General features: G+C 44.1%; 1 protein-coding gene across 4 annotated transcripts in view; it reads left to right on the top strand.

Moving 5' to 3' along the window:
- Positions 1 to 1,505: 1,505 nt before the first annotated feature.
- The window catches only part of VEPH1 (ventricular zone expressed PH domain containing 1), a 2,478,904-nt gene continuing 2,453,813 nt past the window's right edge, over positions 1,506 to 26,596 (top strand). For 3 of the 4 annotated variants that reach the window (XM_069618443.1, XM_069618442.1, XM_069618440.1), the window contains exon 1: positions 1,506 to 1,586. The gene's annotated coding sequence lies outside the window, so the exon portion shown is untranslated. Of the gene's footprint in view, positions 1,587 to 2,338; positions 2,484 to 26,596 lie in introns of those variants that run through there. The other variant, XM_069618441.1, reaches the window with a different exon arrangement.

Here is a 26,596-nt window from a genome sequence, read left to right as displayed (position 1 = left end):
ATGTCTAAAGCTAGCAATGCAGACAAAGCACTGTCAACCTGTCTCATTCAACTATTTCATTCACATTCTTGTTTCTTGTAAAAATGCTGAAAAAGATCTTGCAAATGATGCTTTTCTGACATGTGCAGCACTATTAGGGCACTTCTAGGTCATTTTGTGTCCCTGCAAAATATATAAATGTAGACCCAATTGAACCGGAATGAAATGTGATGTGAATTGAGGCTGGTTCATTATCTCACAACTTGCATGGCATAACTTGAAATCCTGCCAAAGCACCTGTACTAATTTTGACTTATGTATATCGCAGAAGAGCCTGTATGATAAACTCATGCGCTTCCAGCATTTGTGGCACAGGCAGCTTGTTGAAATGCATAATGCATATAACATTTCCAATTTCAAAACAAAGTTAAACACATTGGGCCTCATTATGAGTTAGCTGGATCGGATTTACCGGTGCCGGTAAAACCGTACCGCACCGTTTTCTGGACCGGCTAACTCTGAATTTTGTGGCAGTGTGGCATCACACCCGCCAGGTCTGACCTGGCGGGCGTAACTCCACCGGCCACAGACAGATGCGGAAACACCAGCACCATTACTGCATGGTGCCAGTGTTTCCACAATCCCCATTCCCGTGGAGTCCTATGGGACTCCACAGGCATGGAGAGTAACAGCGCCGGCGCCTGATTTACCGGACTACCAGGGCTGTAATGCCCCGGTAATTCAGGCAAGTACGGTGCCGGTAAATCCCCACGAGTCCGGGCACAGCCTAACAGTTTTACCGGCATGGCTACCGCCGAACTCGTGATGAGGGCCAATGTATCCTAAGTGGCTGTGACAAACCTCTCTGAACACAGCTGGACTGTGGTCAGCAATGTAAATTGGGCCTAGTGCAACGAGGGTGGGCATTGCCACTCATGCCACACACCGTCTACACCACTGCATACAGAGAGCTTTGTTTAGTCCTGGCTTTTCGGCCAACCTCAATCGGCATTCCAAGACTTAAGAGTTTCATGTCTCTCATTAGAAATATGGATCTTCAATGCACAGTGCTGTTGGATTCCAAGTAGGGACTGGTTGAAGGTGTCACTGATGGCGGTGTGCCACCTGGCAGCACTAAGCCCCATTCCTGTTTATGGAAATGAAAATCTGAGATAGACTTGGTTCCCAGTGATATATAAACCCATCGTACTGGGAAGTGACGACTAGCTTTGTATTAAACTGAGCAAACATACATGTAAGCACCCCAGAGCTTTCCTGTGAGGCAATCTACAAGTGAATGGTGAATTGAATACAAGCATTTAAGAATCTGCATCGGCTTCACGTGCTTTCTTTTTTTGTAACACCTCCTCCACCCCCTCCTTAGCCAGCCACTGCATGCCTTCACGTCTTCAATCGGTAAAACGATCACACTCCCCTATTACTTTTCTTTAAAGTTATTCATTGACAGAACTGGAACCGCTGGGACTCTTCTGGGTAAATCATTTTAAAAACTTGAGACATTGCGATCGCGTTCCAGTTTTGGCGAGCCATTGAAGTACAGCTCGGCAAGGAGTCGGGGGGCAGCAGCGCGTTTTCGACCACCGAAGGTGGGGCCATGGGCGCAAGATGCGTGCGTGTTTAATTCCGTATGATAGCAGCAGCGCGCTCACAGAATGGGCTCCGCGGCTGGGTTGACAGGCAGAGCAGAAAGCCAGCAGTATCGCATACCAGAGACAGGGGGCTGGAGGGGGCACTCTGGCAACGGGGCAGAGCGCTGCCAGGAATTTTCCTTTCCTGAATTATACATGCCGTTGCGCTCCAGCAGCGCTACAAGTGCCATCTACCCCGTTGTAATTCATACCAGTGGTTTCGGGCAACTTTGGGATAGACAAACAGATCCACAATTTTCGCGGCTGTAAATATTTTTTGCCATATATCAAAATTCCTTGATTTGCTTGTGTTTCTGTAGTTTCTAGTATATAACAAGCACATTCAGTGACCTGGCTTCAAAACGTCTAGTGGGACTTTTAAGACAAGAACAGGTGGAAGTATTATTTTGATTAAAATGTGCATATATGTTCTTACATATTATCGCCAATTACAGTTCACAAAATTGTTATGAACTGCTTTGAAAGTTGGCACCAGAAGCTTCCCGAATCTAGCGTTATTGCATCGGCGAAAGAGCCCTCCGCGGGCGCCACCACTAATGTTTTTGAAAGGGATTTGAAGCACAATGAGGCAGTCTTTCCGCCTTAGGTTGCAGAACAAGTGAGAGCAGAATTCAGAATTGAGAAGGCGCTGGTTCTTTCAAAAGAGTTGCTGAAAAGCAGCTCGTTTGGCTGTCAGGCTGCCTCGGGAAGGTTGTCTGAGGCTGTATCACCATGACTGTAGGTGCGCGGAGGGAGAGGGTCACGGCCAGTGCGCTGCCACCATCTTGCCTCCACGTCCTTAGCGGGCTTCGGGATCCCGGCAGCGTTGCTGGCTTCATCCGGCGCCGTCAACCTGTAAGTCTACACAAGTCTAACACCGGTCGCCGGAACGCGAACTTCTCCAAATAGTAGAACTGCTGATACTGTTGAGGCTTTTTGCAGTATAAAGGCTTAAAGTAGGTCTCGTGTTTTCAAATTCATTGCCCTGAAGTGGAAAAAAGTAATCTTGCAAAACAGAGTTGTTACTGTAAAATGTTTTTTTTTCTTTAAGAAATGCATTTTTTTTCTTCAAATCAATGCATGTGTAGGGATGTTGTAGACCACAAATGTTATGCTTCATTGATCCAAAGATTCGGCAATTGAGAGACTGCAGGTGGCCAATGTTAGGGTATAATATGTTGCTCCCGAAAAGCAATTCGTGATTTGTATATTACACCCACACAAATATGTTTCGAGGAACGTCCAAGAGTATGAATTATTAATTCCGTAGTGCATTTGGGTTTTTGTTCTGTATGCCATGTTTTGAACACTGGTGCTGACCTGTCAGTTGGGTATTTAAAATGGTTACTGACGATTGTCGCAAAATGAGGGAATGTCATTTGCCTGCATAGATCTTTTGAACCCACAAGGTTAAAACATTGATGAAAAATACCGTGTTTTTCTTATATAATATTTCACATTTAAAAAAAATAGCTGAAATTTAGGTTTAAACCGTACCCAATAAAACAATGAAATAGTATGTTTGAAATGCGTGCTCGTTTTGTAATGTATATTTCTTTTTATAGACGGCTCTGCTCTGACACGCCTTCTTTGAAGAGCTTGTATGTACAAAGTACGAGTGGATGGTTCGCCATTTGAAGTCAAGAGCATCCTCGGTCCTTTCGTAGAAATGCAGTTCTGATGATAGAAAGAAACTGAGACCCACCCTGGGAACAAGCGCTGTCTTGTCTGCAGAGGTGAAGCTCCTGCGGCTTAACCCATGGGAACTCTTGAAGCCTATTCACGTGGCTAGCCTCATTTAATCTCTTTGTAGAGTAATTTGCTAACTCCTTCCTTGCAGAGAAAAAATGAAGGATTTTGTTAAACGAAAGTTGCACCACTATTAACATGGTCGAATGTCTGGCTTAGTTTGGAAACAAAGGTCCAATGGGCTAGTGCAAATAACACATGTTTAATGTATATAGTATGGTGTTTCGTTTTTGAAGATTGTACAGTAACCTTTCTGAAGAGTGAAACAAGGCTATATTATTTATTTATTTATTTACATACAGGAGGAACAATGCTCTGTGCTCTAGCACCTTGAAGCATCTTTTGTTCTAAGTGGAATTACAATAATGATCTCAGACCAAATAATCCGACAGACTCAAGGGATAGGGCAAAGTACTGCTTTGTTGTCAATGTAATAAAGTAGGGAGACCTGACAGACATCTGACTGATGCATGCACACTCACAAATAAACTTGATTGCATGGAGGTCTTATACCCCAATATGCGTCATCTATGACGTCACTCTATGTGGCAAAATACAAAATCTTTCGAGGGAAGGGATTGGTTAAGGGAACATATAAGGATTAGTGCAGCATTAGGCTACCCCTTATCTGTAGGGCACTCCTTGAGCTACCTCTAAATACGTATAGTACTGATTAGAGCGGACAAAACAACAGTGGATTGGTCTATGCCACATTGCACGTTAGGTTGTCCCTAAACCCTACGGATTGGTTGGGATACTATCACAACCTTGGACTTTTGGCTCGTTAGCAGCACATACAGGAAACAAAACTTAAAGGTCTTTTTCCCAATTAGTCCATCATCTCTCATCGGTAGGCCAAAAGCCAAAGTCTTTGATTTGTAATGACCTTTTGCCTGCTCACTGTCCTGGAACATTCAAGTAAGTGTGAGCACACCACTATCTTAGTTTAAGGCTCTAATAAATAGCCTTTGTTTCGACTTTTTATGTGAATTGACCACAAATGTGTCAATTTAATCCTGCTATTTGATTTAATTATGTAGGGTGCTGTTGCTCCTCTTGGACTCTAGAGACTTGTTCACTCTCTCTCACATGAACTTTGTATGCTTTTAATTGACCAGCAGTTTGGCTCTTAAAGATGTTTTCTTCTTCCTTCATCTATGAAGATTATCCCACATTCAGAGTTTATCCATGTACTCCCTTTGTGCTCTGCACTTATCCCTCCTAATAGCATCTTCTCTGTGGGCCAACCTTGACTCATCTTCAGCTCTACACACAGAGCTGTTTTTCTGCGTCTCCTGATTCTACAGCCTTGGCCTGTTTCTGAAGTATCCTGGTTAAGTTTAATGTGAGCCAGCATACATTTTCCTACTATGGCTGTCTCTGCCATGTTATATATTCCTCTATAGAAAGATTCTATATGTTTTCTTTCTACCTTGCGTTACTGCATATTTACAGTTATTGGTCAATAAGTTACTTCATCTTCTTTTGATCCAGGATTACTTTAGCTTCAGGTATATGTTACTCTTAGTACTTCAGTTACATTGTTACTCTTAAGTTTTTTCATATCGTGGCAGCATAGGTTCAAACATGTTCTTTATGACAGCACTTAGTCCTCATCAGATTTCACTTTAACGTCCATCCATGATATTCATTGATGCATTCTTACATTGTGACAGGCGACATCCTTCCATGTAGCAATCTTCTATGTGAAATCCTTCAACACTTTCAGTGCAAGGGTACATTCTGTATAGCTGTCTGAGTGCATAACTTCTCTCATACAATTGATGCGGTATGGGAACAATACAGGAGGTCCCATTTATTGCTTTTTTTGACTGTTCCAATATGACAGTGGTGAGGCGTAGGAACTGGAAACACAGCGTCTACCCGCTCCTCTGCATTCCCCCTCTGGTTGAATTTATGACCAAATTCTCTTCTTCCGTGGTCTTTATATTCTCTTCATCATTTATCACTATTTTCTCTTCATCCAGCTTCTTCTTTGGAATCCAAATCTTTGTCACCCCCTCAGGTGACCTGCATTCTTTATATGTTCATACAGAATCCAGGTCATGTGTCAGGACTGGCCAGATGGTGAACAGACTATCCAACATGCTACATATATTTTTCTGATCCTTGAGGTAATGAAAGTTAGTTCCTGGAGGTGCAAGGGTACTCTTCTTCATATTCTCATGGGTACTGGATTCATTTTGCATCCGCTTACCCATTCCAGCATCAATGACAATCATTATCTTCATCCCAATAGCCTTCTTGGCTGTCTTCTGGAACTGTCCTAAGAGGATCCTTATAAAAACACAATCCTAGCAATACCAATATTAGTATTGCTCCAAGTATTTTGAAAGCATTTGCCAGCCAGGTTGGAATCCACAAAAATAAAGATGAAGACCAACATAGTCGTCGTCTCTTTGTTTTTATGAATTCTGAATTTTGATAAGTATTGTACTGTATGTGTTACATCCATTTTTGTAACAATGCTGCTGAGAGTTATGTCAAGAGCCAAATTAATTGGTAGTTGATTTTCTGTAATGATAATTTAAGTAATTAATTTAAAGAAATGTTTTTTGGATTAATTGTTTTATTACATGTTATGTACTTATTTTGAAAGGTTGATTGAATTCAGCCATATCAAATAATAAAAAAGATGAAAACCAATCATCTCCTGGTGTCTCATCAACTTCATCCGCCATTTTCGCATGGAGGGTCATCACCATATTTATTGCCCCTGTCAGGGTTCCATTTCCTCCATCATGACCAAGTTTAATGTACAGCAGTAAGGCCCAATCTTGGCGCACACACCTCCTTCCATTGCTGTAATTAAGTCCACGACATACCTTTTCTGGAGGGTCATCAACCTGATAGCTCTAAATTCTTCTCTGATTGTGTTAAATCTTTTTATTGTTGTATTGAGTACCAGTTTCAGTTGGGTGATATTGTATGTGAATATGTACTCATTGATCATCAGCAGCCGCTCCCATGTGGTGATCTGCAGCCACTTGGTGTTTACTGCAGCATGGAGTCATTATCATTGCGGTCTTGCTGAACAGTTTATGCTCATCTGGAATATGTCACAGGCTGTCATGATGCCTACTCCCGGAGAACCAGTCCAGGACCAGCGTCCCCGGAAGCAGACATCATGTTCCCGGGGAAAAGGCCAGCAACCCCTAGTAGGGGCACTTTGGACACTGTCCTGGCACCTTTGGCGCCAGGCTCATTTTGGACCTCAGTCCTGGCGCCATAGGCGCCAGGCTCATAAAGGGAGTGTTTATGTGAACTTACCTGATGCAGACCGTGCTGCCAGATCCAGACCTCTTTGAGGCCTGAAAGGGACTACTTTACCTGTGGGACAATTTTGCCACTCGGGCGTGGCCGGGGAAGAATACGTACCTGGAACTACTTTGGGGGCTATTTAAGCCACGCCCAGACAGCAGCTTACGCTTCGTGTTGTTCTGCACCTAGCAGCTGGACGCTCACTGTGTCTGCTCCTGCATCCTGACTCCAGCCACGCCTGCCTCCATCCTGGAACACCTGAAAGGAAAGAAGAGAAGGGAAAAGGTGAACAGAAGAACATTATCTGCTTCTACCCGGAGTCCGGAGTCATCACGCCGGCGATCCTAAGGGAAGACATTTATTTTAAAGACGCATTGCGTTGCTCGCTGCAGCGCCGCGTTCCACTCACCTGTTCACGAGGCATCTCCGTGCTCCTTAGCGACCATCTGCACGATCCGCCGCATACCTGCGCCTAAGGGGGAAGAGAAGAACAAAAGGTGAGCAAAAGGAACATATTGAGGAAAGCCAGATTTTCGCCATAAGACTTACCTGATTATTGTTGGGAGAATATTTCCTCATCTCGGGTCGGCGCCGCTTCTTCGGCAGTACCGTACCCCGGCCCTTCGGGGAAAAAAGACACACGCATAAGTGGGTGAATATAAGGACATTAAAGGAACCACCCATCATAAACTCACCTGAGTTTACCTTCGGCGAATTGTTTCCTCTACGCGAAATCTTCACTCAGCACCTGTGATAAAAGGGATAAGAGACGGACTACTGAATATAAAGGCAAATAAAAAGAAGGCCAACTCTTGAACTTTTAGAACAGTATACTTACGGCACCTTGCCAGGAAAGTCAAGTAAGCTTGGATCCTCACCAATCCGAACACCAGTGAAGTAACTGGATATAATCGCACCCCTGCACCAGAAGCAGGATGGAGAGCTCGTCCTTTCAAACTTTAAGGTGAGAGTTAACGGGGAATTTCGGAGGTGGTCTGAGGAGGGTGAAAGAGGGAAGTGGGAGGCCGACGCGCTACTCCACAGGTAGTTAATCCCCTTTCTCCATCTGCAGAAGGTTTCTCCTGCGAGTCAGACAAGCGAGATTTGGGGGTCCTGTCCAGTCGGTCTTCCGAGTTCTGCGCATCACCGTAGAAGAGGCCGCAGCAGTCCAGACCTGGTCAGCGTCTCCGTTCAAGTCAGGTGAGCGTTACAGAACGCGAAGACTTCCTACAATTTCCTACCCAGGCGCTATGGAGACTTCCGAGACTGATCAGTTGGCCCACCTAACGGGGGAATTACGGGCCGAAGTGCATTCCGCTCGTCAGGAGACTAACGCTCTCAGGAGAGAACTAATTGTATCTAAGGAACGAACTGATGACCTTGCCAGGCAGCTATTGCAAGGTCAGGCTGGACAAACACCCCTACCAGGTTCAGGGGGTATTCCCGCCCCAGTGGTTTCAAGTAACCCGGTGCAAATTAATCTACCTGGAAATATGCTTTGCTGGGGACCCCAAAAGATTTGCCGTATTCATGAATCAATGCCGATTGAACTTTCTCTGCAGACCTGGGGCCTTTCCTAACGACCAAACCAAGGTAGCTTTTGTATTATCATATCTCAGCGGCTGTGCTGCCGATTGGTCAGTTCCACTGGTTACTCAAGATGACCCAATACTCCGGGATTTTCAAGGCTTTCAGACACGCATGGAAAGATTATTTGCTCGGCACTCTCAGGGACAGGCCCTGGACAACAAACTTCTGTCCCTATGACAGGGTAACCAGGATCTCTTAGCCTATATCGCAACCTTCAATAGGTTGGTTGTGGAGACTGGGTGGCCAGAGGATAAAAGAATCATGTTATTTCATCGAGGTCTACATGGAGAACTTAAGGATGTCCTGGCCCAAGTTGTAAATCCGCCCCAAGACTGCATGGAATATATAGACTTAGTGGTCCAATTAGATCACAGGCTTCAAAACAGAAAGGCAGATCGGTCCAAGTTTGAGACACGGGTGTTGGTCAAGACTCACGTTAACCCCAAGGGTGCTGATGTTTCAGAACCTATGCAAATTGGAGGGGTTAAAGGACCTTTAACTCAAAAAGAACGTGAAAGAAGACGGCAGATGCAATTATGTCTTTATTGTGGGGCTTCTGGACACTTTTTACGAGATTGCCCAGTAAAACCGCCAAAGAAGGCGGTAGGAGCCGCGGATAAGAACCATATGGAACCATATGGAACCTGATTCGGGAAACGACCACGCCCGACAAGCGTAGAGGTCCGCTTGCCGAGCCTGAAAACTAACTCTCAGACCTCGCACTTGATCATGCCAATGGTCCTCGTAGATCCGGAACAGCCTGGGCGGTTGCATGCAATAAAGGCATACATCGATAGTGGGGCTATAGGAAACTATGTGGATCGTGAATTGGCTTCCAGGATCAACCTCCCTCTTCGTCCTAAAACCAGTAAAGAGGTAATCACCACAGAGATGGAACGGAAATCGCCTCTGGGCCGGTAACACATTCCACTGCAGAGGTGACACTAGTGGGTCAGGACGGGCATCGGGAGGCTGTTGTGTTTGACGTAATCAAGGCTCCACAGTTTCAGGTAATTCTAGGAATCCCTTGGTTAGAAACACATAATCCTCGAATTGACTGGCGAGCGAAGAGGATAACCTTTCCGGATTGTGCACAAACCTGTTATCCAGGAAATCCAAATATAGGCCTGGCTACAGTAACCCCTGCCACTTTGCAAATACCGCCGGAATACCAAGAATTTCAAGACGTCTTCCAAAAGGAACAGGCCAACACGTTACCCCCTCATAGGTCGTACAATTGCCAAATCGATCTGATGCCCGGTGCACAACCCCCTTGTAGCAGGATTTATGCTCTTACTGAACCCGAGAATCTTCATTTGTGACAATATTTAGATCAGTACCTAGCCAATGGTTTCATTCGCCCGTCAAAGTCTCCTGCATCCTCGGCTTTGTTCTTCGTGCCAAAAAAAGAAGGCGACCTCAGAACTTGTATCGACTACCGCGCATTGAACCAGATAACTGTTAAAAACCGTTACCCTTTGCCTCTGATCCCTGAACTTCTTGACCAGGTGAAGGATGCCTGCATATACACCAAGTTAGATCTCCGGGGGGCTTACCATCTGGTGCGAGTAAAGGAAGGCGACAAATGGAAAACTGCCTTCCGTACCAAATATGGACTATTCGAGTACCAGGTGATGCCTTTCGGATTGTGCAACGCACCTGCTGCCTTCCAAAACTTCATGAACGATGTCCTTCGGGAACTCATCGATGTTTGTGTTGTCGTATATATCGATGACATTCTTGTGTACTCCTCTTCGGAATCTGATCACAAAAAGCACGTCAGGGCAGTTCTTGAGAAATTGCGCCAACACAAACTGTTTGCAAAACTTGAAAAGTGTGTTTTCCATACCACAGAAGTCGAGTTTCTTGGTTTCATCCTGACGCCTAAAGGAGTCCGAATGGACTCGCGAAAAGTGGATGCCATCCTCAAATGGCCATCGCCTAGCTCTGTGAAAGGCATTCAAAGCATGCTTGGCTTTGCCAATTTCTATCGCAGATTTATCCCGGAATTTTCACGTATTGTACAGCCCATCACTGCACTCTTGAGGAAAAATAAACGCTTCGAATGGTCTGAGGAAGCCGAACAGGCCTTTCAGGAATTAAAAGCTAAATTTACCTCCGCACCTGTATTGAAACACCCGCGTCCAGATCTCCCATACATAGTCGAAACCGACGCATCCAGCTTAGCCATGGGAGCTGTCCTGTCTCAAAGAGATCCTGAAACTAACCAACTGCACCCCGTAGCATTTTGGTCCAGAAAATTCTCGGCACCTGAGGTCAATTATGCAATCACCGACAAAGAGTTATTAGCCATTAAGTCCGCTTTTAAGGCTTGGAGGCATTATCTTCTTGGCGCTAGACATACCATCACGGTGATCACTGACCACCGGAACTTAAAATATTTGAAAACTGCCAAAGCTCAATCATCACGTCAGCTCCGATGGGCTTTGTTTTTTGCCGAATTCGATTTTGTAATTACCTACCGTCCTGGCAGCAAGAATGGCAAAGCGGACGCTCTATCCCGAATAGGAATGGGAGAAACAGATACAAACTCAGAACCTGTACCGATAATTCCCGAACAAAGAATTCTGGGCATGACCTCTTTACAAACACTGAAAGACATTCAAGCTAGAGTTAAACAACTCCTGGACCCTACAGCCTTTCAGGATTGGATTCAAAAGGGGTCTTACTTTACTGTCAATGATGATCTACCATACTTCCAAGGGCGCTTATTTCTACCACACAAAGAATTACAAGAACTGGTTATTTCTCGTTATCATGATACTCTAATAGAGGGGCGCCCAGGTATTGCCAAGACGGAAGAAAAGGTTAAACAACAGTTCTGGTGGCCCTCTTGGCGGAAGGACATTAAATCCTTTGTGATGTCCTGTGGTGTTTGTGCCCAAAATAAAGGTCAAAAACAAAGACCAGCAGGCCTTCTTCAACCCTTAGACATTCCACCGGCACCTTGGCACACCTTGTCACTGGATTTTATTACGGACCTGCCTCCTTGCTATGGATATAACACTATTCTTGTTATTGTGGTTTTATTTTCCAAAATGGCCCACTTCATTCCATTAAAAGGTTTACCTTCATCTTCTGTCCTAGCCAAGGAATTCCTTGAAAATATCGTTCGTTTACATGGATTCCCGTCCATACTAGTCTCTGACCGGGGAAGCCAATTAATTTCCCATTTTTGTAGAAAGTGTTGTCAGCTGGCACAAATCGATGTAAGATTATCAACCAGCCACCACCCTCAGACCGATGGTCAAACAGAGAGGACTAACCAGACCCTTGAACAATATTTACGGTGTATGTTGCATCAATCTGAAAGTAATTGGAAGGATATTCTTTTGATTGCCGAATATGCATACAATAATTTGGTACATTCTGGAACTGGGCAAAGTCCTTTTTATACCTTATATGGGCATCACCCTTGAACCTCAGATCTTGACTCGCCTCAAAGCCTCGAAATGCCCGCAGTAGACCATCTGCATTCTACAATAACTCAAGCTTTCAAAGAAGCAACTACACATTTACAGCAAGCCAAGAGAAAATACAAGAAGAATGCTGATCTCCATCGAAGTGAGGCACCTCTATACCAAATAGGAGACCAAGTATGGCTGGCTACCAGACACTTATCGCTCAAAGGACCTCGAACTATTAACCCAAAATATTTGGGGCCTTACTCAATTACGGCCATAATCAACCCGGTGGCCGTCAAACTCGACCTACCAGCTAATATGCGGATTCACCCTGTTTTTCATGTATCACTTTTGAAACCAGTACAACCTGGGACCCGACTAATCAAGCCACCAGAACCTATCCAAATAAATGGAGAACCTGAATTTGAGGTGAAGAACATTTTAGATTTCAAGGTGTCAAAGTCAAAACTTTTCTATCTAATAGATTGGAAAGGATACAGGCCTCAGGAAAGGTCTTGGGAACCTAGTGACCATGTACATGCAACTCGGTTAATAAAAAAATTCCACCGGAATTTCCCAAACAAACTGAAACCCCCGGAGAGAACAATCTTGGGAGGGGCCTTGGGGGGGAGTGCTGTCATGATGCCTACTCCCGGAGAACCAGTCCAGGACCAGCGTCCCCGGAAGCAGACATCATGTTCCCGGGGAAAAGGCCATCAACCCCTAGTAGGGGCCCTTTGGACACTGTCCTGGCGCCTTTGGCGCCAGGCTCATTTTGGACCTCAGTCCTGGCGCCATAGGCGCCAGGCTCATAAAGGGAGTGCTTATGTGAACTTACCTGATGCAGACCGTGCTGCCAGATCCAGACCTCTTTGAGGCCTGAAAGGGACTATTTTACCTGTGGCACTATTTTGCCACTCGGGCGTGGCCGGGGAAGAATACGTACCTGGAACTACTTTGGGGGCTATTTAAGCCACGCCCAGACAGCAGCTCACGCTTCGCGTTGTTCTGCACCTAGCAGCTGGACGCTCACTGTGTCTGCTCCTGCATCCTGACTCACCCGCCTCCATCCTGGAACACCTGAAAGGAAAGAAGAGAAGGGGAAAGGTGAACAGAAGAACATTACCTGCTTCTACCCGGAGTCCGGAGTCATCATGCCGGCGATCCTAAGGGAAGACATTTATTTTAAAGACGCATTGTGTTGCTCGCTGCAGCGCCGCGTACAACTCACCTGTTCACGAGGCATCTCCGTGCTCTTTAGCGACCATCTGCACGATCCGCTGCATACCTGCGTCTAAGGGGGAAGAGAAGAAGAAAAGGTGAGCATAAGGAACATATTGAGGAAAACCAGATTTTCGCCATAAGACTTACCTGATTATTGTTGGGAGAATCTTTCCTCATCTCGGGTCGGCGCCGCTTCTTCGGCAGTACCGTACCCCGGCCCCTATGGGGAAATAAGACACACGCATTAGTGGGTGAATATAAGGACATTAAAGGAACCCCCCATCATAAACTCACCTGAGTTTACCTTCGGCGAATTATTTCCTCTACGCAAAATCTTCACTCAGCACCTGTGATAAAAGGGATAAGAGACGGACTACTGAATATAAAGGCAAATAGAAAAGGAGGCCAACTCTTGAACTTTTACAACAGTATACTTACGGCACCTTGCCAGGAAAGTCAAGTAAGCTTGGATCCTCACCAATCCGAACACCAGTAAAGTAACTGGATATAATCGCACCCCTGCACCAGAAGCAGGATGGAGAGCTTGTCCTTTCAAACCTTAAGGTGAGAGTTAACGGGGAATTTCAGAGGTGGTCTGAGGAGGGTGAAAGAGGGAAGTGGGAGGCCGACGCGCTACTCCGCAGGTAGTAAATCCCCTTTCTCCATCTGCAGAAGGATTCTGTTGTGAGTTAGACAAGCGAGATTTGGGGGTCCTGACCAGTCGGTCTTCCGAGTTCTGCGCATCACCTTAGAAGAGGCCGCAGCAGTCCAGACCTGGTCAGCGTCTCCGTGGGAGTCAGGTGAGCGTTACACAGGCCTCCATTGATTTTTCTGAGAAATAATTACGTATCTTCTTGCGATAAAGGTTGAGCGACCTCTTCTTTCTCATGTGCTCATCCATTTCTGTAAATTCATCAATATGAAGGTAACTTTGGGAAATCACAAATGCTGGAAGATGTATCATTACAATAGGGCATACTCCTCCCCAATGTTTATGCAGCTGCCTGTAAGCTATGGATCCACAGGCCCAATATCAGCCCATCAACATGGCAGTTCCTCCACTCATTCCTGGGACATCAATCATCTGTTTGCTTTCCTTGTTTTCTCCCACTTTAATCGATCCTTTGTTTATTAAGCACAATGTGGCATTCTTCATTGTAGTATGGACACAGGTCCTGCTTCATTCTTGACCCATGTTAGTAGTTACACATCCTTGGCCCATAATTTGAGACATTCATAATTCACCACTTGTACTACCTGTACTGGTGCTGTCATCAATAAGTGTGCATTACATGCCAGCATTCTGTCTTCCCATCCTGTGCTGGTTGCTACTTGTTCATATACTAATAGCTGTGGTCTTTCCCACCATCCTGACACTCCTGGTGTCTCCCATAAATCTGCAGATCTTTGCTCAACAACCCTTACCTGGTCTCCAGTCATACCACTAAGGGAATACATGAGCATCCTACTCATCCAGCATGGGACCTTTTCCATTTGCTGCATTTTTATGTATTCATCTTCATATAGGAATGTCTTTCTCGACCTCCATTTTAGGCTTGCCCATTTTCCTTCAAATTGTCCTCTTGATGTGCACCCTGCTAAATGACTGAGACATCAGGCATCTTGTTCAGGTATTTCTCTTGTAATAAATGTTCCGTCTGTGCCCATGGCATACAGTATTTAGGAACAGACATAGCAACTTTCATCTGATGTTCTCTCTCCCACCTCCTTCATGTGCTGGTACAATTGATTATTTTTTAAATGAGGTGAATTATCAAGATATGCATTTATATCTTCATGGCCCTCCCCAACATCCCTTTAAACTTGAAATAGAGTACTAGTCATATTGTAAAGCAGGCTATTTGTATTTTTAGTAGGGAATATGGTAGATGCTTCATTGAAACCCTCAATATCTGTGTCATCTTTTGCCACTTTTTGTAATATGATAATAAAAAGGAGAAAAACGCAAAACATAATACCAGCTGACATCAGCATCAATATTAAAGAAAACCTATCAACTTTCTGTATGGCAATGGATCTCTTCTGTTGAAGCCTCTCCATTATGTATTTACTTTAATATGTACATTTGTTATCTCCTTTTTAATCACTTCAATTAAAAAAATGGGAGTATTATTGAAATTATCACTTTCCAGACAATACAATAATTCTTAGGGTCTTTCGGAAACATGATCATATGTATTCCCCTCTGTATTAGAGCTGGATAAGGATGCAATATTTAGGAAAAAAGAACAGATAAGAATGTGTATACTAGCGTGTTAATGGGTATCATAAACAATGACCAATACTCTGCTTTCTTCTTCAAAGTCCGGACTCTTCTCACATTGTTCCTTGAAGCCTGTCCATAAAGAGTTCCAAGGTAGTTGCAAGTCTATTTTCTCCTTGTCAAATTTTAGAAACGCAGGTCCCTAATCTATCGTGCGTGTGTGCACTTCATTTTTCTTATTCTCCTTTGTAGCCATTTGACACGTCTGCATAGTTGGAACTTCTTCTCTTACTTCCCTTGGCTTGATCAGCATACACAGAACTACTTCTCTTAGGATGTCTTCTGGAGGAGTTGATGTTTCGCATTTATAGGTTTTAACATTGTGTAGATGTAGCCACACTCTTCGCCCCTTAAATTTCACAGCAGTGGGGCTAGCTTCTTCTACCTCGAGCAGGGCGTACTCCAGGTGCGTATAAATGTGCGCACTAGCACCTTGTTGCCTGGATATAAACCTGGAGGTTTCCACAAAGTTGATTGGGCATCATTACAGGTATGGCGGTAAGGCAACAACGGCGCAAATGTTATTTTGAGGGGGAGATATTATCTTCACATAGCAAGACAGCAGTCTCCCTAAAAATCATGCTTGCAAAGAAATGAGTCCCAATTCATGTCTGAGTATGGAATTAGGGACAGCCGAGGATAGACACAAAGTTTGCTTCCATATCTGGCCATGTGTCATGTTAAGGAAAATACCCTGATCCATAGTAGACATATCCAACCCATAAAGCAGGATCAGTTTGATCTTGGCAGAGTAGAATTTCAGTAATGGTAAAATAGTAAATTTGCCTAATTGGCCATGTAGCCTCTTCATCTAGGACACTAAGCACCGAGCCTAATCTCTCAGGGATTTTTTCCATCTCGGCATAGCATTGGCGATTGTTAAATTGTAGCCCAAATATCTAATGGAAGTACTCTATTGAACCTTTGATCGCCGATTTCCCTCTAGATGGTCCTGGGCCTTTTCCTAGTGGAAAAAATGAAAATGTTGTTTTTCTCAGAATTCCATTATTAAAACAAGCATAGTGGAAAAACAGGGTGAGCCTTATCTGAAGACCGATGGCCATTTTATCAAAGAAGACCAGGTCATAAGCAAATGATAGCCAGTTTAACTTCAAACAACCCAGTTTTGCTAGAAAAATTATTCTTTTCTGCCAGAGGAGATTGATGTCACTAACGTAAGTGTTAAAAAGGACAGGGGTCAAAACACCCCCCTTTTTAAGTCTCACCAATATGAATGGATTTAGACATCAAACCTTCCTGGGACAGCCTCACATTCATGGTCGTGCCAAAGTGCATTAGCTTTATCAGCTGAACTAATTTAAGGAGCACATGCATGTCCAATAACTTATTTCATAGGGTAGATCTCTCAACCCGATCAAAGGCACCAGTGAGATTGATACATGCCATATGTAAAATTTCATTTGAACCCTTCCTTAGGGATGCTTGTAAGTGTGCCAAAATATTTGCGTTTAATGCCGTCCCCATGTACCATCTAAAGCCCACTTGGAATGGAAAAATGTCACCGGATTTGGAGAAAACGGTGTTAAGATCTCTTAGGAGAAGCAAACACATTTTTTTACTTCGTATTATGTTATGTTATTTGGCATTTATATAGCGCTCTATATATCATTGGTATGACCTCAAAGCGCTTGTGGGTTGAACGCCCTCTGGGAACGTAGTCAAGGTCAGTAGAGAGAGTAGGGTATCATAGGGTGCTTGGGTGCACTCATTATGTGTCCAATAAGGCTATAGGGCTATCATTTTCTGGTTTACTTTGATCACCTTTCTCGTATATTGGAATACGTATGGACTCCCTCTATGTTAAGGGAATAACATGCATCCTATATATACTGGCAAATAAAGCCTTCAAAAGAGGAAGCCATAGATCTGGCCCCCTTTGATAGTAACTGGGGCCAGGCCATCCGGCACAATGGCCCACGAGGCCTTAGATTTTGATATCACCCAGAGGATATCCTCCTCCTCAGAGGGGCAGTCCCCTTGAGCTATATCCCCCCTTAATACTCGATATCCAGGGGTAAACCCCACAGGATAGAAGACTTTATTTTTTAAATACTCCAGCCACGTCTCTTCTGGCACAGAACATGCCATTTGGGGACTCACATCGTACACACAGTTATTTATTAATCCTATTTTAGAAGCCCACTGTGTCCTTGCCCATTAGACAATTCAAGATAATCTGATATTCCCTTGTGTGCATTTCCATTTTCATACTTTTAACATAATTCTTATAGCCCTGTACAATCGTTCTTTTGCAAATCGTAAAAGCCACGGAAGGAAGACCCTGTTTCGCTAAATCATGCAGTTTAGCTCTTTTTGTTGTTTTAGCCTTTGCTATATGTATGTCAAAACAATACTTATGGGGGTCCTTAAGTAACATACTTCCCTTATTAGCTATCTTCCAATGGCAAGAGGGGAGCAAACGTACAATTAGTACTCTGAGTATGGTACAAAAAGGTAGTCTGCATTAGGCTGATACATTTCCGACAAGTATAGTCATTCCATCTAACCGTTAGCCCCTCTCGTTCTGGAGTTACCATAGCCATAGCAAGATTCAAATCCCGGTGCCTTGATACAAAGTAAATCAGGAAGTACAATATAATGTGGACCCCCACTGGTGGATCGCATAGTTGGAGAGGACTGCAACCATTCTCTTAACTCCTCTGACTGGCTAACCCCTGTATGCCAGGTAAAGGGGTTTATGTTTTCCTCAACTTCTTCCAATTGGAGAAGAGACAATCCCCACCCTGACATAAATGAGTCGCACTCTATTCCTCTCAACACATTACGAGGAGTAGTTGAAAGAGGATCAACCAAGTGCTCATTTAACCTGGCATCCTCTGTTTAGTTTCAATAAAAGTCCCCACCTATTATAATGGAGTGAGGGAGACCTTGTTCCAGCCAATCGGCCATTAGGGATCCTAAGGTGGATTGTAAACTGCCAATTGAAGAGGTAGATGGTTTCCAGAAGATGTTAACTAAAACGATTTCTGTGTTGTCTGGCTCAATAGCCACACCAACAGCCAGTAGGCTGCAATGCAATGAGTAAAAAAGGTGGGCTGTGGCTCCAGAATTTAAGTCCAGGGCAATGGTCAGGCCTCCATTGGGATGACATATTGCTCGTCTAATGGCCGGCTTGGTAAAAATGTTGTATCCCTCTAAATCAAAGTGCTGGAGAGGCACAGTTTCTTGAATAATAATGACGTTCTTAGCCAAAAAATAAATCTGAAATAGATAAAAATATTGCGCAAAGTTAGCCTGGCCACACGTGTTCCAGGAGAACATTGAAAATTTTCTTTCACCATTGACTATGCTAGCTAGGGCTGATTTGCAGTTGTACACCAAACCATGATGCAGGTTTCAGACCCTTGCATGATGCATACCATTTAATCAATGTGAACATTTCTTCTAACATTATAGTTTGATGTTGAGCTGATTGATCTTCTGAAAAGACGTGGCAGGATGATGTTCAATGATGCAAATGTGACATAGTATAATCACACAGAAGCAGAGTAAGTGATTCCAGAAACATTTCAATTTGAAGGGCGAGCATTTGATTGACACGCACTCCTACAGATATCTTCAGTTTATTTAAGCATGATATTGTATAATCAACGAGTTGAGTTGGTGTTTGGGGTTGTCTTATCTTTCTGAGTTGATGTCTTGATCTGCAGTATCTCACGTGAAATCTGTGAATTTGTATCTGGATCTGCAGTGGCATACATGAACTCTGCGTCTCTAGCAGCAATTTATTTTAGAACAACTCTTCAGGGTTCACCTCTGCTTGTCGACCTCCCTCTTCCGGGTTCACTTTGGCCTTTAATGTCTTTTTGAACTATACTCCAGATTTCACCCCTGTCTGTTCACCCCTGTCTGTCAGCCTCCCTCTTCCAGGTGCACTCTGACAACCTTTTGCACAATGGTTCACTGTAGGTGTCCTTCAGTAGGTTCACTCCTGTCAGCACACTGTTCACAGGGACCTCAGGCCTCACCCCTTCTGATTAGCATCCCTTCGCCGGATTCACTCTGCCAACTTTACACAGTTTATCTACTTTTCATACCATGCAGGATTTGCTTCCCTAGGTATTCATGTCTTTTTAACACAGTTTACTTGTGGATATCCCTCATTTGGGTTCACTCTTGTCAACACACTGTATTTCGGGACTTGAGACTTTGCCCCTTCTTTATCTTCATCTCTCGTTCGGGTTCACTCTTGCCAAACCTGATGTTCAGCACAATTCGGTTCCTTTATCGGTTCTCCCCTTCGACTCACCGATTGTGATGAACAGCATTGCTTTCTCACCTGTAGAGTCAAGGCTGGCACCATGGGCTCATATGTCTCTCCCCAGCCTGGCTTTCAGTGGAGGAGGTGCCCAGGCATCATGGACATCCGGTACAACACACATAGGCTATTGTTCCTGGCCTTATGATTCCTTCTCTTGAGGCTTTACGGGTCTCTGTCGATAAGGGCAAGGCCACTTCTCCCCCTGGTCTCCTCTCGACTCACTCCACCTTTCGCCTCCTCTTGAACTGCCAGATGGAACTGACTCTTGCATTGTGTTGTCTGTCTTGCTCATACTGTGCTGTAGTGCTCCACCTTTTATCCCTGTGGGGAAGGGAAGGGCTATCAGGTGTGTGCGATAATGGCCAATTGCTTGACTTTGGCTGACCCTTGTATAGGGACATTTCAGGCAAACAGTTCTGGTGTTATTCCGTTGTCTTTCGTGCTGTGCGTTAGGGGTTGTTGGAGAAAAGGGGGGGTAGAGATGTTGAATGTTGTGTATAGTAGGGAAGAGAGTTTGACAGAAGGAGAATGCTGCGTCTCACACTTCGGGGGTTTCCGTTCCACTCCCCGAGGACCCCTCATTCAGGTGATCCTCCCGCACTAGTTCACCCGCAGCAACTGGATCCAATAGCGCTGGCCGTGTCCTGGCCACCTGGATGACAGAGTCCCGGGGACTAGATTGGGAGACACCTTCAGGTTTCTCACATTACACTTCAGTGCAATCAACTGAACATTCCCTTAAACAGCAGGTGTGTTTGTTTGGGGATTTGGATTGCGCATGAAAGGAGGCGTGGCAATGGAGTTTGTGCGAGCGGGATAGGCCAGTAGGGAGCATAGTTCCACTACATTCTTTTGTACACTTCGAACGCTGCTTGCCGGTATTTGAACCTGCGACCTATAGATCATGCATGGATTGCAGGAGTGATCACTCAACACTCTAAGCTATTTTACCTAAAGTATTCATTTAGATTCTTTAATCAGGTACTTACTGTCCATTTTATGAACTGTGAGCTTCCAGTGTTGATTCAGCAGCATTGCTACTGATAACTGATATTCTTCTGCATATAGAAAGAATTTACAGTGTGGGGGTCCCAGACCCTGTTTTTATTGAGTAGTTTGAGAACATGGGGGTGTAATCTTCCCTTTTGTAACCCACACCAAGTCGGTGGTAAAAAAGCAGTGTATGATTAGGGGTGTCTAAAGGCAAAGCGATTCTTGGTAGCTTGCTTATCAGCAGAACCCCTGGTAGATGAGATGCATTTGCGTTCTTGTAGATCTAAATACAAAAGTTTGGTTAAAGTGAAAAAAAGAAGTGTTCTTAAAATCAGACTGGAAGCACCTGTTAAACGCACACAATGAGAGGGATGGCATGACATTTAGGAAACTTGTTTCTGGCACCGAAGTAAACGGTGACAGGGAACTTCAATGTAGCATCACCTCAGATGCATGGTGCAACCATTTTGCACAACTTTATGGGGGGTGATTGGCCCCTGGAACCCACAATCCCCTGCGGCCTGGATGAGCCATGATTGACTTATAGGAGATGGTTGATCTGCAGATTGGACTCAGTGAAATTATCTCTGTGTTAAATCACAAAAATGGGGCAAGGCATCTGGTCCAGATAGCGAGCTGGCTGACATGTTAAGGATGAGTTGTTGATTTGGGCCCCTGTGTTATGGAAATAGTTTACAGCTTGCATTAATACAAACACTATTCCTACGCCATGGTGACACGCTGAAATAGTCCCGATATACAAAAAAGGAGGGAGAGAAACCAGCTAACTATCGCACGATTACGCTTCTCGACAGCACTTGGCAAGATTTTTGCCAAAGTCATTCTCAAGTACATCCAGGAGTGGGTTGAATATCATAAAATCATTCCAACACCTTCAGCCATTGTTTCAAAAAGGCAAGGGCACTGTTGACCAGTACTTCGACCTTTCTGTGCTAGCACAGAAATACACCATCTAGAGGAGGGCCACATTATGTGCTGTCTTCGTAGATCTTAAGGCGACCTTTGATGGAGTACCATGGGACCTCAATTGGCAGATCCTAAAGAGAAGAAACATGCCAAGTAGTCTGCTGTCGATTGTGTAATCCCTCTATACTGAGAATATAGAGGGATTACACAATCGCCGTGGTCTACCATGGGTTGGCTTTGGAGGCCATACCCCAATTTAAAGGACTAAGGCAGTGATGTGTCCTTGACCCAATTTTGTTCTGCATTACATTGAGGAGGTCATCACAGCTTTACTGCTAGACTGTTTATATCCTCCCAAACTACAGCTCTTTTTTTCATGGACAATGCAGTGTTGTTATCTATCATGCTAAAGTGGCGTAGAGCAACCCAGGCACCATTTGGGAAAAAATTTGAAAAAATGTCCATGCTGTTGAAGCCAAAATGTGCAAAACAACAGAGCATTGACATCAAAGGAGAAGGCCATGGCCTAGAGCAAGTCAAAGTGTATGATTACTTGGCGATTGGGTTTCACTAGAATGGGGTCATGGGGTCTGGACCTCGCAACTAGATAAAGTGCATTTTAATGAACATATACAATCAGACTGCGCCAAATACTCTGAGTTTGCGTGCAAAGTTGCATGGATTTTTTATTCCATTAAAAAATCAGCCTGACACGTGTTTCGAACTTGAGCTCTTCCTCTGAAGCTGAAAAAGTTAATCCCAAATAATTTGAGAATTGAAACACATTTACAAGGGTAAGCCAATATGAATGGAACAGGCGAGAAACACCAAGGTTACACAAAAAGGGGGGTTGCAACAAACACAATGAATATAACCAAATGACCAGGTATTAATATACATGCCATAAAAGGTAATAATAAGTCATAATAAAGGCAAGAAAGAAAAAAACAAGAAACAACAGAGAAAAAAAAACAACACAATTACTGAATATTGTTTGTTATATTGATGCCATACAAAATGTCTTAGAATAGTCATTTGGGCGGCAGGTCACATCACCTATGCTTATTAAAAAGTTTTTTATTATTGATCTAGTTGTTGTACAACTTTTCAATATATTTTATAAGAAAGAACAATTAATTATGTACAATTTGAATAGAATAAAGAAAAAAAGAAGAAAGAAAGAAAAAAAAATGTAAATACTTAAATCTCAGATACAAATATAAAACATTGTTCAGTTAAGAGAAAGACTCCTATAGCTGCTGTTCACTAAATTAGAGCAGCCGGATTTTGAAACTGGTAAATACTAAAACTGTGTAGGTCTCTCGGAAGCAAGAACAACGCAATATAATATACCAAGAGAGAGGGACATCTCACAGTTACATTAGGGTGTAATCATTAAGCCACGCTACATGGAACAGTACTAATGTCTGATTTCATATCGTCTAGGACTTTTGTTACATAGAAATTATGGCAACCATAAAAATCATATATTGAGGACTAATAACTATGTAATAGTTCAGGTCTCGTTACATTATCACAAAAGCAATTCTGCTTCTAAATCAAGTAGCTGTATTTATTTTACAATTGCTATTTGCAAACGAGATAAATTTGTATGAAAAAGTCTCTTCCATAAGTCCTCAGAAGTGAGGATTATCTGGTCTTGAAGGTGTGATTTGAATAGAAGAATTTGCTGATTTAATAATGGCGGACATTCGCTCACAAGGTGTTTCATAGTCTCATTAATCAAGCGATTAGAGCAGAATCTACAGAAATTCTCCTGACTATCTGTTAGAGCCCAAGGCATAAATCCAGTTGTGGTGGCTTGACACATCTAGACGCAATTTGGTCTTTCTGCCAATATACCCCTCAAGAGTACAAAAGGACAGATTGAGGTGAGTATTGCCTGAACATGTTTGTACACCCTGGTACTCAGACAGCTGGCTGCAAGAAAAAGTAACAAAGTATTAACATTTGGCTAAAGGTACTGTTGTCACAAAACAAGATGAAGAACCGATACTCACAAGCAAGAAACTCAAAATGGGACTGAATACTCCCGAGCTAGATTGGTGAGTACCCTAAAACAAGAAATGTAACAATTACCGGAAGAACAGTAGTGGAAGGAAACAAAGCATGAACCAAAGTGTATGGGTTTACCAATTGAGTGGACAGGTGAAAAACAGCAGATGAATTCTGGTGAATGAAGCGGTAGTCCTGGAAACCCAATGTCCTGTTTCCTATTCCTGCCGGCACGAGGACGCCTAAAGAGACGTTTGATCCTTGCGCCGTTGCGCTGATGTTCTTTGATCCTTTTGCCGATGCGCAACCGTTCTTTATGTCCCTTAAAGTCTTTGAGCTGAAAAACAGAGGATGAAGAAATGACTGTAGCTGGAATAATCCAAATGGCTTTGGCAAGCGGGGTAAGACGTGAAGAGGACCAAGCAGTCCATGAAAGTTCCAAGGTAAGCAGTTAACGGGTAAGACTTGAAGAATGATGCAAATGCAGTCCGTGGCCGTTCCGGGTCTTGTAATGAGCAGGTAAGACTTGTGGGATGAGGCGATGCAGTCCGTGGACGTTCCGGGTCTAGTAAGAGCAGGTAGGATTTGTTGGAGGAGGCAATGCAGTCCGTGGACGTTCCGGGTCTAGTAAGAGCAGGTAAGATTTGTGGGAGGAGACGGTGCAGTCCGTGGACGTTCCAGGTCTAGTAATGAGCAGGTAAGACTTGTGGGAAGAGACGATGCAGTCTGTGGACATTACGGTTCTAGTAAGGAGCAGGTAAGACTTGTGGGAAGAGACAATGCAGTCCGTGGACATTCCGGGTCTAACAATGGGCAGGTAAGACGAAGGCAATAGACAATAACAATGCAAGAAATCACATAGAAAAACAAGGAGTCAAGGAACCAGGAGACAGAGTAACAAGATGCGTAGCTTAAGAGGTTTTGCAAATTCAGAAGCATCGCTATGCGCAGGGGCGGGGCTTAAATACTGGTCAGGTGACCGCACTCACAGCACGGCATCTTAGGCCTGACAGCCTACGCAAATGCAAAGGACGCCAGCGTCTCCACGGCTACCCATAGTGTTTCCTGAAAGGGAGCATGTAAACAAACGAACCATGATTCCGAGGAGTTACAGAGTGTCCCGCCTTATGTGAGAACCATTCACTCTACTGTGTATTCTGGAATGTGTGCATTTATGCAGAACTTCTATATGATCAGATGATGAACCATCGAGTGGAACCCTAACAGATTCCTCCCCCAAAGATGCATCCCCGGAGCGACTGGCCAGGAACCTGGACACAAGGAGGGGAGCATGTACATTTGACTCAGGTTCCCATGTATGCTCCTCCGGACAGTAACCTTTCCAATCAACTAGGAAGTGACGAATCCCACGTATCGTTTTCATATCCAGAATAGCTTTGACTTCATACTCCTCCAGCCCTTTGACCATCACAGGCACAGGGCGAGAAGGAAGGCGGGTACCCGCAGGGCATGGTTTCAAAAGGGAAACATGAAAAACTGGATGTATCTTCCATTGGGAAGGCAACTCTAAACAAACCACCAATGGACTGAGTACGTCTTTGACAGGGAAGGAACCCACAAAACGAGGAATTAAGCATCTGCGACCAGGCAAGTGGAGGTTCTTAAAAGCCAACCAGACCATCATTTCGGGTTGATAAGCGGGAGCAGGGGTCCGATGTTTATCAGCATAAAACTTAGCTTGTCATTGAGTGGCCTCCAAGTGGTCTGAGACCGTTTCCCTTAAAGAGAAGAAATCACAAATGCAACCCTGGGATGCCAGATTGCCCGTGGTAGGGATCACATCCTCCGGAAACGACATAGGGTGTAGGCCGTACAGGGCAAAGAACGGAGTGATACCCGTAGATGAATGGACAGAATTATTGTACACATATTCTTCTGCTGCCAATACGTTTAACCATGATTCTTGATGCTGAGCAATCAGACAACGTAAGAATTGTTCCATGGTGGCGTTCACCCTTTCTGTTTGCCCGTCCGTTTCAGGATGATAGGCCGTGGAATACCTTCCATCTATCCCCAAAGCAGTAACTAGATGTCGCCAGAAACGGGAGGTAAATTGTCAACCACGATCTGTAATGATGATCTCTGGTAACCCAAAACGATGGAAAACGTTCGACAAAAACAATTCCACTAGGACCTGAGCAGAGGGTATGCCCTGGCAGGATACGAACAAGGCCATCTTAGAAAAGTAAGCAACAACCACCCATATGGTATCACACCCTCCGATAAGAGGTAATTCTACCACAAAGTCCATCAAGATCATTAGCCAAGGTTTCTTCGCAATGGGCATAGGCTGAATCAATCCCATTGGCTTGGAAACCGTACCTTTGCACTGAGCACAAATAGCGCAACTCTTAATGTACTCCGAAACATCTTTAGACATCGTAGGCCAGAACGCCCATCGTTTTAATAACTCAAGAGTCTTGCGTCTCACTGGGTGTGCAGCCATTAAAGCATCATGGCACCACTGTAGAGCCAAAACACGGGTTTCAGATGTAGCGAGGTATAGCCGTCCCTGTACATATGGCATGGAATTGACAACTTCCATCTTAAGGTTGTGTAGTTCAGGAGGGCTAGCACCATCCAGAATTTAATCAAACCCTTCAAAGAAGAATCAACATTACAGGAACAGATGGCAAACGACGGCTGTAAAACCTTCCCTTCCCGGAGAGGTGTCTGTCCACCATCACTCAATCTAGATAAGGCATCAGCCTAGGAATGTAAACTGCCAGGACGGTAGGTGATCTGGAAGTTATACATCAAGAAGAATTCATGCCAACGCACATGACGTGCGGTGGTACAACGCACTGATTTAAGAGCAAGAAGATTAGATGGTCAGTGAAGACCTGTACTGGTGTAACAGTACCCAATAGATGATTTCTCCATACCAGGAATGCATCACGTATAGCCAGTAGTTCAAGTTCCGTGATAGTATAGTTCATCTCGTACTTGGTGAGTTTTCTAGAATGATAGGCCATGGGATGTAGAAGGCCAGTCTCCTCACATCTCTGGGACAACACAGCCCCCAAAGCCAAATCAGAGGCATAAGCTTCAACAACAAATGGCCGTTTTTGATCCGGATGCTGTAGCAGAGGAGCTGAAGTAAACGTGGACTTAAGTGTATCAAAGGCTTCTTGGGCTTGATCAGACCACACAA

The sequence above is a fragment of the Ambystoma mexicanum genome, chromosome 10 (assembly GCF_040938575.1).
Source record: "Ambystoma mexicanum isolate Mex_15411 chromosome 10, UKY_AmexF1_1, whole genome shotgun sequence".
NCBI lineage: Eukaryota > Metazoa > Chordata > Amphibia > Caudata > Ambystomatidae > Ambystoma > Ambystoma mexicanum.
Note: the sequence above shows the minus strand (reverse complement) of the source record. Positions and strands in the feature narration are given on the sequence as shown.